The sequence below is a fragment of the Nuphar pumila genome, chromosome 4, assembly GCF_984573655.1.
Source record: "Nuphar pumila chromosome 4, dmNupPumi1.hap1.1, whole genome shotgun sequence".
Lineage (NCBI taxonomy): Eukaryota > Viridiplantae > Streptophyta > Magnoliopsida > Nymphaeales > Nymphaeaceae > Nuphar > Nuphar pumila.
Genome location: NC_143252.1, coordinates 9,491,398 through 9,506,713, shown reverse-complemented (window position 1 = coordinate 9,506,713; position 15,316 = coordinate 9,491,398). Strand labels below are relative to the sequence as shown.

At 34.2% G+C, this 15,316-nt stretch overlaps 3 non-coding genes across 3 annotated transcripts; all 3 read left to right on the top strand.

The window, feature by feature from the left end:
* Positions 1 to 1,202: 1,202 nt before the first annotated feature.
* TRNAN-GUU (transfer RNA asparagine (anticodon GUU)) lies at positions 1,203 to 1,276 on the top strand. Its single transcript has one exon. It is a non-coding gene; the product is annotated as a tRNA-Asn (tRNA).
* A 245-nt stretch (positions 1,277 to 1,521) lies between these two features.
* Positions 1,522 to 1,595, top strand: TRNAN-GUU (transfer RNA asparagine (anticodon GUU)). The gene has a single exon. It is a non-coding gene; the product is annotated as a tRNA-Asn (tRNA).
* An 810-nt stretch (positions 1,596 to 2,405) lies between these two features.
* On the top strand, positions 2,406 to 2,477 carry TRNAQ-CUG (transfer RNA glutamine (anticodon CUG)). The gene has a single exon. It is a non-coding gene; the product is annotated as a tRNA-Gln (tRNA).
* Positions 2,478 to 15,316: the final 12,839 nt, after the last annotated feature.

Sequence of the window (15,316 nt, the reverse complement as noted above, 5' to 3'; positions counted from 1 at the left end):
TGATAAATTCAACAAATTACTTCCAATATTTGTGACATACAATAGATTTGAGCAAAAAATCATCAATTACAATGTTGTACAATAGATTTGAATCTTCCATATTCGGGGCAAAAATCAAATTTCAAATCTATATTCAGGGCAAAAATTCATGATTTTAGATATAATTTCGCAATTGGATCCATATCCGGGCAAAAAACCATAATAAACTTGTTAAAACATGTAAAATAGTGGACGGATTGGGTCATGTGATCCAAAACGAAGTAATTTGATCCATTATCCATGATTGTTCAACTTGTCCGCACATCGTCATCAAACAATGGACATTTAGAACATAACATTTGAGTACGGTCCAAACAATCGTTGGACTTGGAGCAGTTGTTACGGAACGAACAAAACCAATGTTCTGTTCCGTTCTTTTTGTTCATTTTGTCCAACCCTGGACAAGCCATCAAACGTACCCTTATAGTGCCAAAAGGACAATGTTTTGTGACGGGCTTATTGGGTCCTTGAGGGGGCATGTTCGTAAATTCATTCCCCTCAGTCTTGCACTGGTGATTTCTTTCGTTATAAAAAAAAAAAACCATTTTCACTAAGAGAAGATTTTTCTGCTTTTCATTTGGTTTTTTATTAGTTTATATTCAGTTTTCCATGTTTTGCTCTGTGTTGCAGTCTTGGAGCTATTGATTGTATTTTCGGGAAAATAACGTGAATTTATCGGGGCTTTTCAAAGGTTGATATAAGATTTAAAGACATGATGTTTTTTCAAAATATTGCCTATTTTGACAATATCGTATTTTTTATCATGATAGCAATGAAATAAACAATTTTTAATTAGGTTTTTGTGTATTTTTATATATGCCAATAGACTCAATTTTTTCTCAAGATGCCTCATGCCTATGAAAAAGCAGAGTTTTCAACATATTGCGACATTTTTCATCGGTGGCAACTTTTTACTGTTTTCTCGGGAAAGATTTGTGACATTTCTTCCTTGGGATATTATTGTCGGGAAAGTAGACTCTCGGTACTCACAGCCAGAAAAGTAGTTTTCCAATGTTCGCATTTAGACGTCTCCTAGGGAAGGTTTGTACTTTGGAAATTGGGATGTCAATATCTGGCCATAGTTTATTTCTCAGGGTTCGTTATTATTGCGATGTGGAATTTAACAAAAAAATAATAAACTTTTATATTAGATTATCAAAACTGCTGGAGTAGCTCAGTTGGTTAGAGCGTATGGCTGTTAACCATAAGGTCGAAGGTTCAAGCCCTTCCTCTAGCGTTTATAATTTATCTTTTTGTTTTGCCAACATGGCTACATTTTGGCTTACTTTAAGATTATCACAACAATTGGTGTAGCTAAGTTGGTTAGAGCGTATTGCTATTAACCATAAGGTCCAAGGTTCAAACCCTCCCTCTAGCGTTAGAGTTTATTTTTTTGTTTTTTCCTCTAGCGTTTAGAATTTTATCTTTTTTGTTTTGCCATCAATGGCTACATTTTGGCTCACTTTTGAGTTTATCACAACAGCTGGAGTAGCTCAGTTGGTTAGAGCGTATGGCTGTTAACCATAAGGTCGAAGGTTCAAGCCCTTCCTCTAGCGTTGGAATTTATTTTCTTGTTTGGCCAACAAAGGTTGCATTTTGGCTAACTTTGCCTATTATGGAAAGCATAAATCATGAGAACATTGTTTTTTGGGTGTGTGTATGAAAATCAAGACGGTAAAAAAAAAATGAGAACTATATTAAATGAAAACATGCACAGAAGGGGTTTGAGCAAGAGCTTCCCTTTTGGAAATATTTCTTGTAATAAAGTGTTTTATAACACCATTTTTTTTCTAATTTTGAATATTAACAAACAATGATTATTTTAAAGAGCGGGTCGAAAAGAAGTTTTTTTTTTAAGAGAAATATCGCTGAGATGCGTATGCTGAGATGGATGTGTGGAAATACAATAAAAGATAAGATTTAGAACGAGGAGATACGTAAGAAAGTAGGCGTTGCACCCATTGAAAATAAGATGAGAGAGAATCGTTTACGGTGGTTTGGACATATTTGACGAAGGCCTAATGATGCTCCTGTTAAAAGGATGAAGAAATGGGAAAATATATTAGTTAAAAGAGGTCGGGGTAGGCCTAGGAAGACATGGATGGAGGTGATAAGAAATGATATGAATGCTTTGAACCTCACCGAGGACATGACATTGGATAGAAATGAATGGAGGAGAAGGATTCATGTGGAAGACCCATAATGATTTTCTTTGTTGGTTCATATCGCCGACCCCAATTGTTTTGGGATGAAGGCGTAGTTGTTGTTGTTGTAAAGAGAAATATCGCCTGCATCACAGTGCACCTTGTTTAGATTGCAGCTTATTTAAAGGTAAAATAAATAAATTCATTAGAACTACCATAAGTGGTCCCATGGTCTAGTGGTTAGGACATTGGACTCTGAATCCAGTAACCCGAGTTCAAATCTCGGTGGGACCTTCATTTATGTGTTTTTTTTCATCTCTCTCTCTCCCTCCCTCCCTCCTGCGTTCCCCTCACTTTTTGTTTTCTCCGGCCTGTCCTCTCATATGCATTTTACTGGTGCATAAAGACCGAGCGATCAGACTGGTTTGGGTTAGGGTTCGATCCGTTGCCAACCCTTTTTTTTAATATTTGTGTGCAGGTGAGACTCAGGTCAGGGCACCCAGCTCGTTTTCATCCCTAAATTGGCTTTGAAGGTTTCATATAGATTACCAGAATAATTAAGGGTGCTCTTAATGTTTACAAAGTGCAAAGTTTAGATTCTTGAGTTTCGTTTGCATGAACCACCGAGATGGTACCTCATGTGGTAAGCAGGGTCCTTTGTCAAGCTGAAGGCCCAGGATCGAACTCCTCTGTCACATGGAGCTGCTGTTGCTTGTACACGGTTGGGGGTTTGACCTTGCAGGGAAGCGGGCTCGCTAGTGTCCCGGTTCTCTCGAGGGTTCCTTAAAGAAAAGAGTTTAGTTTTGCCTGAAAGATTATTTTCTTTTGGGTAATAGAGAGAAACCACTGCTTTGGTTTGGACTTCTCATTATGGATTGAAGGGTATCACATGTGATGACCACCCTATTTGGTGGCTGGTGTATATCTGTTGCCTGATTTATCAAACTATCAAACTACCAGCTGCTACTACTTAAAACTACTAATATTTAGTCTTATCTAAGACAACAGAAAAAACTGAAATTAACAAAAAAATAAGTAACAATAAATTATTTCATATCAATCTCCACTGCCAAACTCTAAGATTTCTCATCTACTTATAGATGAGAAATTTACTATTCTTAAAACTCTAAATAAGATAAGTTCCCTACCTGCAATCTAAAAAACTACCCTATTCTAACAAACTTATCCTAATGATGTGGATCAAACAAAATGATCGGATATCCAATTACAATGATCTAAATCAAAATAAAATAAATGTGGATCCAATTTGATCCAATGGGTCTTAGGTTGCTAAGCTCTTGCTCCTTAATCATTGTCCCTGGGTTGGAAAAGACTTGCCCTCAAGTCTGAAACTTTTTTGTGTTTCTTTAGATTTCTCTCAATTTTTGCAATCCATATATCTAATACAATCTCCAAAATATATGCACAGTAATATGGTAGTTGCAAGACAAAATCCAGAAAAGCTTTAAGAGTGATGAATACTTAGGATGGTGGTAAATGGGTCTATGAGTATTATGTGGGTCAAGCTAGAAAGAACCAAATAAAGATGTTTAGGGATCCAATTATAATCGAATCCATGTTAATCTTTGTTGGATTTAAATAAGTTTAGGTGGTTCTTGGGTCATAGATATAGGATGCCCTTTCAATACAAGCTGGTTTCAAGAGTAGTTTGCTAAGGAGCAGGTGGATTTTCCTTGTGATTGGAATGGGTTAGGTAGCAACTTAGGTTGATATGGGTCAGATCCGATAGGTGTGGAATGTTATTTGAGTGTAACGGGTTCGGTTTTGGGTGGTCCAGGCCAATGTTGTCAGTATCAGTATCGGTCTTGTGTCGTTTGGCCAACGATTCAGGTGAATCAGCCAATACCGATAAGTGGGTCATTCTAAATTGGACAAAAAACAATTAAAAAAATATTACTTGTTAATCAGAACGTGACACATGTTAAAGCCATTAAAATAATATTTAAAATATTTTTAATTATTTTTACATTTATTAAAAAATAACCGATTCAAGGGTGAAGCCTATCGATTTTCTGTGATATGTATCGGTAGATACGCACCGATACTGACAACATTGGTCCATGCTCAAATTTGGGTTAGATTCATGGGTTAAAAGGATTTTTGGGCCTTGGAACCAGATTTGGAAATAAAAATATATTCCTAAATTAACCAAGAATCGGGTGAATCATGGTGGGAAACCGGTTTTCCTCAAATCGTGAGAGGGCCTCTCACGATAGGGAAGCCATTGGTTTCCTCTATGCAGGGGGACGAACTGGGAAGATGGGAGGACTGTGAGAGGGTTTTGACATCACCGAGGGGGCCACAAATCATGTTGAATGCATATATGTAGATTAAGTCAATAAATCTTGAACCTATGATTTTCAACTCAATAGTTTTATGCTTTCAATTGCACCAAATATTAGCTTATATATATAAGCTAATATTTAAAGTGGTAGCTGCCAACACCTTTTTAGCCTACTGCTAGCTTATCGGGCACTAAAGTTTTTTTATTATTTTTACTAAAATCTGACAATACAAATGTGACCAACATGTTCTATTTTATAGGAATAAACTCTTGTATCGTTTGATTTCGACATACACATAGGTTTTTATAATATTTAAAAATTGATAATCTATAATTTTTAAAAATATACAATGCTTAAAAAATGACAATTTTTATTGAAAAGACATTATCTAGATTTAATTTCCTAGGAAACCAACTATGCTGAACACATCTGAAGGGTCAACTTTGCCAAAAATAACCCAAAAACACCTATTTACTAGTGGTAGGCTCAAGAAGTGGTAGGCAACTACCACTTTCCTATATATATATACTTTGCACCTATAATTTTAGGTACTAATTTTCTCCATATGCAAATTTCCTCTGTTTTTACCAAAAATGCCTTAAATGCCACTATCGCCGGCAGCCGCTGCCTCAACCGACACAGAGTCTCCATCACCTTGTCAAAAACTAGTCTCCGATGGATCCTCTGGTGGTGCGGGTATGGCGGATTCCGTCGGGACTGAAGGAGCCATTACTTGGCGGAGGAGAATGACCTGGGTTTTCTATTAAAAACTTGAACCATGAAACCTCGTAAATACCTGAGTTACAGTGCATTAAAAATTACAAAATTCACATAAAATAAGTGCAAACGAACTTTCTTTTAAACTCAAACCGACAAACATCGCAAATACTTGAGTTACTTCACATAAAAAATTTAATAATGTTGCATAAAAAATCTGTGTAATTTATTTTTAACTCGAATCGACAAACATCGCAAATACTTGAGTCACCTTGAATAAACAATTTACAAAATTCACACAAAATAAGTGAGAGGGAACTTTCTTTTAAACTTTCGAACATCCAAACATCGCAAAAACCAGAGTTACTTTGCATAAAAAACTTCTAAATTTGCATAAAAATTATAAAATTTCTTTTAAACTTGAACCGATAAACTGCAAAAATACATGAGTTACTTCATATAAAAAATATAATATCACATAAAAAATCTGTAATTTGTTTTTCAAACTCGAACCTCCAAACTTCGTAAATACCTGAGTTACTTTGCATAACAAATTCAAAAATCAGCAGAAAAAGGCTTTGAAATTTCTTTTAAACTCAAACCTCCAAACCTCGTAAATAGTTGAGTTACCTCATATAAAATTTTTACTAAATTCAAATAAAATATATGCAAGCAAACTTTCTTTTAAACTTGAACCTCCAAACATCGCAAATATTTGACTTTGCATAAAAAATGAAATTACGTCGCATAAAAAAATCTTCGAAATGTGTTTTAAAATTTAAAACACAATCCTTTTTTCTGCGATTGAGATGCTGGTACTGGGTCTGAATGAGGGTTATTTTTTCTTATGTATTTTTGACTCGATATCCATATCTTAATTTTTTTGCTTCTTTTTAAGAAAAAATTTAGGGTTCTTCGTGGTCCTCGACCTGTGGTCTCAAAAAATTGTTCTACATAATTTTTGAGTTTTTTTTTTTTATCTCTGATGACTTTTTCAGTGATTTTAATGAAGCTGTGGCATTCTATTCATCGACTTTTCTTGTTATATAAAAAAGGTGAGTTCTTTGTGGTCCCAAACCTGTGAACCCCAAAATCTCCTCTGCACATATAGATTAAAGTTTTTTCTAAAAGAATATAACATGTTTGTTTTGAAGATCTGTATTTGCTTTGAAGATGCTTTATCTTAAAAAAAAATTTAATGTTTTTGCTTCTTTGAAGATGTTTGTCCATTATTATATGATTTTTGATTTTTTTGTTTAGGTGTAATAGGGCTTGGGTTGACCATGCACAAGGTGTTAATGTGGGCAGTTGGTTTTGCAGAGTAGTTGTTGTATATATTCTATTCTCAATAAATGTTGTATATTCTATGTGGTTGGTGTAGGTAGTTAAGATGACTTCAATATCTGCTAAAGTGCACTACCATGTTGTTGATGTTCATAGTTGGAGATCTTTAGTGGTCCCCCAAAATATTAGCTTTAATGAATTAGTGGTTAGGTTGTCTCAAAAAACAAGATTGAGTGAAGAGTTAATCAGCCTTCGGTATACATATTCGTTGTTCATAGGTAATGAACCAGGTTGCTTAGAAGTTTTTAACGACGATGATATAAAAGGGATGTTATTTAGTGACAACATTTACTTAGTGCTTTGCATAGTGCAACAAGAAGTAGTTGAAATGGATGTAGAACAATCTATCGAGGTCAGTGTGTTGCCGAACATCAAACTGTCCCAAGCAGTGAATGATGTTGATAAACCAAATATGCAACTATCCCAAATAATAAACTATAATAATGTTGTACAAGTGGAGAACATGCATATGCCCAAACATATTAGGAATATAGGTGTTGGACTTACAGACAACGAAGAACTTTCATGAACAATTGAGGGTGTACATCAATAAAGGATTATTAGAGAGGATGTGGAACCACTTAGGCACCCCAGTTCTAGTGATATGCATCCAAGCAATAATGCATAAATGACCTCTTACAAGCCTAAACATTGATATGTTGTGTGAGTTTTGTGAGTATTTATTGGACTTTAGAAATGTTTTAGGTTTATACGTTAATGTTTATGGTTTACTAGGTTCTGAATGGGTTTTCTGTCGTGGAAGAGCAATTGGCAATCTTTGATGAGGAGGCATCTTAGTTGCTTAAGGAAAGACTTGACGATTGCGAATAATTTTAGTGACTATCAGCAGAGTCCAACAATCGAGAGGTTGCTATCAACAAAAGGTTTAATAATGTCGACCATTGCTGTGAATTTATGAAAGATCGTGTGATCATGAATAACTATAAAACAAAATTTAAGAAGTGCTGCAACAATAAAATAACTATTGTATGCACACAAAAGGACGTGTAGACTAAGTTTGATTGCACCAGGAGGATACATTACACAAAGGTATAGGAAACAAGGTTCTTTCAAGTGAAGAAGTATCAAAGCGAGCATACATTCAGTGGATCATTGGGCAACCTAGTAGCGGAAAATGACCCTTCAAAGTGGGTTTCACGTGTTATTCATGGATTGTTGCATGAAAACCCGAAGATGGCTCCAAGAAAAATTATGAATGACATAAGTCTTGAGGAATGTGTAGAGCTTAATTACGAACAAGTATGACGTGGAAGAGAAGTAGGTAGGGTAGAGATATATGGTTCATTTGAAGAATCTTTTAGGTTGCTTTCTACCTATTGTCATCATTTAAAGCTGATTAACCAATGATCGAAGGTGGTTATTGAGACCAATACACGAAATTGATTTATTTACATATATCTATTTTTTTCATCCATGCATCGATGGGTTATTAAATGATGCCCTTCAATTCTTTTGATAGATGACATATTCTTAAAAAAAAAAATACATAGGTGTATTGTTGTCGGCCCATAGTATTGATCCTTGCGATCAGATGTTTCTAGCTGCCCTTGTAATTGTGGATAGAGAGTCAAAAGATTCATGAGCATGGTTTTTGTTACACGTAAAATGATAATTAGATGGCTATGATATTGAGAATCCCAGAGCTAAACAATGGTTGACAGTCATCTCAGATAAGCACCTAGGGCTACAGTATATTGTCTCCCTTGTATGACCTAATTGTCATGTTGGATATTGCATAGAGCACTTGAGAGACAACTTTAAAACTATGTTTGGTCCATCACTTATAGCACGTTGGTGGAGTGCAGTTAGAGTTGCCATGATAGCACAGTGTACATACTTCTTGATAAGATCAACAAACAACGTGGAGGCGTGTACACATATGTCATAGAAGATATTGTAAAGAAACATTGTGTTAACAGTGAGTTTTCAGTTAAGATGTATGAGTGATCAACCTAAAAGAAAAGCTTGAGAAAGGTAAGAAAGATGCACAAAGAGTTCTCACAATATGTGATAATAGCGAAGAGCTTCAATGCATGGATTCTCACAATACGTGACAAGCCTCTGATTCCTCTTATTGAAATGCTTCATCTCATGTTTATAAAACTTTATTAGTAAAAAATGAATGATAGGCAAGACATGTCAAGCATTGTTGTGGTGCCCAACGTAAAAGAAAAGCTTGAGAAAGGTAAGAAAGATACACAAAGGGTATATGTGCAAGTAGTGCATTGCCTCAAGTGTCAATATGAAGCCTGCAATCGAGATTTTGGTTACGTTGTTAATCTCACGAGTCAAGAGTGCAGTTGTAGAGAGTGACAGATTAGCGGGATTTCATGCAAACATGCGACCATGTGCATTTTGTACGAAGACAACCAACCAGATGAACAATGCGACAAGTGATACACTGTTGATTTGTATCTTGCTGCATATAATAGCTATCCACTCATGCCAATGGTAGATAATGTGCCACACGTCGCTCTTTCGAAGTCTATTTCCCTCTTACCACCAAACGTAGGTCCTAAAGCAGTGCACCCTAAGTAGAAGAGACGAATAACAAACAAGGATATTGTACCATACAAATGCAGTATCTGTGGTGAGCTTGACCACAATAGGCGAAAGCACATTAAATTATATATTTATTCTTTAGTTTATTGTGCTATCTATATTTGTTAATTAGTTTTTTTAATAAATTTTGTTTCTTTGTATTTATATAGTCTTTGTTAATGAACAACTCTAATGTCTTTTGGGTTGTATGTATATCTTAGGTAGTTTGCAATAAGTACAAGGAGAGCAAAAGGGAAAGGGCGATGCGGCAAACATCAACCCTACGATGCCCCATCCTCAGTGCCAACTATTGTGCCTGAGGTATAGGATGTGCAGAAGACTGACATGGATCCAAAATAATTTGATTTTAATGAAGAAACTTGAATGAAAAGTGATGTAAATGTGAAGTTTGCATGCTCATTTGTTTGTTCTTTTGTATGCGTACTCATTCGAATATAACATCATGTACCACATATGTAACATTTAGTGAGATTCATATAAAGACTTTAAGTAAAACACAATCGGCTCACGAAAAAGGGATAAAATCAAACAAAGGCAATTTACCTTACTCATTATTTCTTTGTGAGTAAGTGTAACCTTTTGTTTCTATTGTATTACTATCGAAAAACAAAAAACTAACTTGTATATGTTGACTGGTTATAGTAATTGCTCACAACTCTCGGGCATAAAGAGGGGGCAATTATATGCTTGGACGATGAATCATTGCCTTATATTTAGTTTGAAGCTGACAAAGTATATGTTGATAATATTGTTGCGTAAGTACCAAACTTAAATTTTGGGTTCCCAAGTTGTTTTTTAATCTCAATTTATTTTGCAGCTTTTATTTTCTGTCAACTGACACAACAATCATTGGATTCTTTGGCAAATGAGCCTGAATGTGAAGGATTTTACGCTATATAATTTACTTTGCACCACAACGTGCACAGATGATAACATCATCAACATAGTAAGTTATTGTTACCTAGTTAACAATAGTCATCAGATGATAACATCTCGTACTCAGCAGGTTTAATAGGTTTAATGTTTTGTTGCAGAGTCACACTTTTTGAGGGTATAGGGGCTACAACTGTTTCACTGATTGGACAACCATACTTGCAAATATTATCCCTCGTCAAAATAACGAGTAAGTACTTTGCTTATATGTTTGTCAATTCAATTATTTTTTTTACATGTTGACTTGGATCATGATTGTTACAGGAAAGACTGTGGTCGTTTGGTGATCGCCTACATGTCACTCTTGGGGCAGGGAGCATGAAAAAAATTCACCTAGGTACGTGTTTAAAAGTTCTTGTTTGTGATAAGCATTGGAAGGTTGATAATTATTTTTATAACGAACATAGACCCTTATGTCATGTTGATATCACAGACATCAGAAAGTAAGTGATCACTTACTACAAACAAGTTAAGGAATTTGAGTTGAAAAATGTAGCCAAAGCGGAGAAGGCAGTGAGAACCACAATAACATAGCCAACGAGATCAAACACTATAAAGCTATAGAAAACCATAATAGCATAGCCAGTGCGAAAGGTAGGGCTATAGACATCGCTAAAAGAATACACTCCAGTGGTGGCAAAGGCAGTGAAAACGAAAGCTCTATAGTCATCAAAGGCAAAGGAAGTGCAAATTGAAGCTCTAGGTTTAACGTTCAAAATTGAAAAAAGAAAAAGATGACGATTGAGGAAGAGGATAATAACGAAATGTGGGGCACAATTGATAATATTTTCAAATGGAGATATTAAGATGAAGTACAGAGTGAACGTATGAATGTCAATTAAATTCTAAATGATGTTTTAAATATAAATTTGATAGATTTTATGATATTTTTTAAATTATAGATGTTCTTAGGTTTGTATGTTTAACTTTATTCTAGGTTTAACGTTCTATAACAAGAACATGCACAAAATATACAAAATTAGCATGTTGAGGAGGAAAATCGTAAATATTGGTTATTATCACAATTTTTTTTACAAACTTCCTCATCATTGTTTGCAAATATTTTTTACGGACTTACTCATCCTCGCAAATAATGGTCATTGTTCGCAACTTGAAGGTTCGAGTTTAAAAGAATTTTACAGCTTTTTTATACGATGGTATTACAATTTTTATACGAAGTAACTCAGGTATTTACGTAGTTTGGAGGTTCGAGTTTGAAAAAATTTCACAGTTTTTTTATACGGTGTTATTGCATTTTTTATGCAAAGTAACTCAAATATTTGCGATATTTGGGGGGTCAAGTTTAAAAGAAAGTTTGCTCGCATTTATTTTATATGAATTTCATAATTTTTTATGTGAGGTAACTCATGTATTTGCAAGGTTTGTCAATTCAAGTTTAAAAAAAATCACAAATTTTTTATGCAAAGTTATTACATCTTTTATGCGAAGTAACTCAGGTATTTACGCAGTTTGGAGGTTCGAGTTTGAAAAAAAATTCATAGTTTTTTTATGCGATGTTATTATACTTTTTATATAAAGTAACTCGGGTATTTGAGATGTTTGAAGGTTTGAATATAAAATAAAGTTTGCTCACATTTATTTTATGCAAATTTTGTAATTTTTTTATGTGAGGTAACTTAAGTATTTGCGAGGATTGTTGGTTCGAGTTAAAAAAAAATTATAGATTTTTTATGTGAAGTTATTATATTTTTTATGTGAAGTAACTCAGGTATTTTTGCATAGTGGTTCGAGTTTGAAAACAAAAACCACAGATTTTTTATGCGACATTATTATATTTTTTATACAAAATAACTGAGGTAGTTGCACAGTTTGTCGTTTCGAGTTTAAAAGAAATTTCATAAATTTTTTATGTCAATTTAGGAATTTTTTATGTGAAGTAACTCAGATATTTACGATGTTTGAAGGTTCAAGAGTTAAAAAAAGGTCCCTTCTGTTGAGAAACTCTGTTTTGATGTCACATAATATGATACACTGTCTTATTTGATTTCATATGATATGATAATATGTCTTCTTGAAAAATGTTATATAATGACTGAATATGTTTTGCCATATATCTAACGAGTATTTGATGCAAGGATATCTCACTCAAAAGGATGGAGACCTCTTTTTCAAGTACAACTATGGTGCAATCATACTCCTTGAAGAAAAAACTTGTTGAGTCATGCACTCCTAAAGACCATCTAAAGAGATCGGCTTCCTCAAGTTGAAGATTTTTTTCTTCTTTAGAGTCATTTGTAACAGAACCTTCAGAAGCATGCATATTGCATATTACATACTCACTCATAAAAGCTATTTCATAAAAGTATACGATAGTTTCAAAAGGCTCATTTTTGAAAACAAATAATTGTACCTTCTTACAACCCTTTATGAAAAAGGTATTTTGACATGATTTCAAAATGTAATAATTGTACCTTATATCATATACAAGACAACTTGAAAAGTAATGATTTTAAAAGTAGGAAAAAGGCAAAACATGAAATCGGCTACACAAAGAAAACAAATATAATATGTTTTGAAAAGACTCTAGTTACCTTCTTTAAAGAAATGATTTCAAATATAGGAAAAAGACAAAACATGAAATCGGCTACACAAAGAAAACAAATATAATATTGGTTTTGAAAAGACTCTAGTTACCTTTTTACAAACTCATAGAATGTCGACTTACTTGAAGTCATCATTCTCTTTGTATAGCATTAAATACCTTCTGTAAAGAATCCTTGTTAAACATTCTTCTCAAGAATGTCGACTTACTTGTAGTCTTTATTCTCTCTGTAGACTTTGAAAAACACAACATAAAAAAAACACTTGACATGACTATGTACAAATAAATATCTCAAAGCATTCATTGTACTTACACTCATTTAAAGTAAAGAAATACTTATGTACCTCAAATCATTAATTAGAATAAAGACAAAACTACATAATAGCCTACTATCCAACGTTGAATGTACTATTGTAAGAAATAGACTTTTTACATAAAATATATATTACCTAAAATACTACAACGACTAGTGTACCCTATATTTTACTTTTATGAAAAGAAGACTTTCTCAAATTTCTCTAAAGATGTTTTTTGAAATGACATGACATTTCACTTCTCAAAAAGGCTACGATTTCAAAAAGGCAACGACTATTTTTTTTAATCTATAAAAACACACTCAAATAAACTATTCAAGACAGAAGGGAATGGAATAGACAAGTGAGCTTACAACGAGAAAAATACATATTCGATATTTGAAAGAGAGCTTAGAAAAATAAAGAGAAAAGAAAGAGAAAAAGTCAAAAATAACTCTTTGACAAAGAGTATCTTCTGAGTGACAAACAGAACATTCTGAGAATCCTTCATTCGTGCATTCATATCATCCTGAAGGTTCTATAGGAAGTATGGTAACTTTCTGTTATTCACTATATTCCTTCTTTATTGAAAGAAGTAGACCTCTGAGAAAGAGGGTGTTGCCCTTCTCTGTTGAGAGAAGAAGACCTCTGTGTAAGAGGCTGTTGTCCTTCTCTGTTGAGAGAAGAAGACCTCTGTGGAAGAGGGTGTGCCCCTTCTCTGTTGAGAGAAGAAGACCTCTGAGGAAGAGGGTGTTGTACTATTTATCCGGTGACTCGGATGTTATAGTGGAAAGCTCAAGTGGTTTGCTTGGGGACTGGATGTAGGTCAGAGTTTTGACCGAACCAGTATAAATCCTGTGTTTATTGTGTTGTGCCTTATTGCTTTATTTTTTATTATATCAACTTGCATCGTATTTCACTATTCACCCCCCCTCTAGTGGAATTTCACCTTCATACTTATTTTATAAAATTTTATAAATTATTTATGCGAGGTATCTTAAGTATTTGCGAGGTTTGTCGGTTCGAGCTTAAAAAAATTTTGCAATTTTTTTATGTGAAGTTATTACATTTTTTATATGAGGTAACTCAAGTATTTATAACTTTATTTTGATGATTTACAAAATAATCAAAAACAAAAATCACTACTTGATATCCCTCAATCGTGCTTATAGCTGCTCATTTACCTTAACCTAGTTTCTATGATCGTAGCTTGATGTTGTATAATGGCCGGAGACATTGCAGTAAGTATTTCCTTCAACACACTGATTTCGGCCTCCTTTACAACAAGTGTATCCTTGAGTTGGCTGATCTTTGCTAGCGTAAGAGCAAACTAAGTATCTACTCCACTTACATTTTTTCTGCGCTTTTGGCTACACTCTTCCTTATCCTCCTCCTCAGCTCTTCTAGGGTAATCCTTTGACTTATCCTTGATTGTCATCAGGATAATTTTGTTAATTGTGCCAACATGAATGATTTGTTGCTAAACATAATCAAATTGTCATACCATTCGATTGGTTATTTGACACTCTATTTCATTCATATTATGCAACCAAATGTCCTTTCTTTCTATAGCCTTTGCGTGCACAATAACATCCCGATTCTCCTCCTTCTCACCTGCATCTTCATAAGGGCACCACTTTATGTATGTAATGGAGTTTCATTCATGGTTAGTCCTATATTGCATTACTTAAAAGCACGTATGACATTTTAACAAAAAAATATATTTACATATGCGCTGGTTAGCTTTTGCAATTTCTTGAAATACTAGTTATAGTTGATATGATGATGGGACTTTCTTCAATGAGGGACATCTTCATTTATATTCGATCTCCATATTGTGAGATATGAAAATTCATGGACAACCTTACCTCTTAGGGGCCTTCCAACATATATGTGCTCTCATAACCAAACCTATAGAGATTCATACAAGGATTAACACATAACAACACAGTAAATTACATAAAAAATACAAAATCTAGCTAAATAACTAATATTTTAGCTTAAATCAACACTTTAAGTATAATAGAGTAACTACCTCAAACAAGACCAACATGCCAGTCAAGTTTACTTTTCTGGCCTTCGCGATATTTAAGGAGTCATAAAGGTGTGCAAGCGAAGCTGCCCCCCATGCGTATTTGTCGATGTGATTCAAGATGGACACCAGATTAACATATGAATTATGGTTCAACTTCCCACCGTTGTCAATAAATAGGCATGTGACAAAGAAGTAGAGTAAGTACATGGTAGTTTGTCCTTTATCTTCCTCACCGCTGTGGGGTCAGGGTAATTCCCCAACCATGCTAACTTCAACCTTTCTTCTTTAAAGGCACTATTGTCGCTCTCAATATCATGGTAACCAGCTACTTGTGATTTTTCCATCACTAGCCACTCATT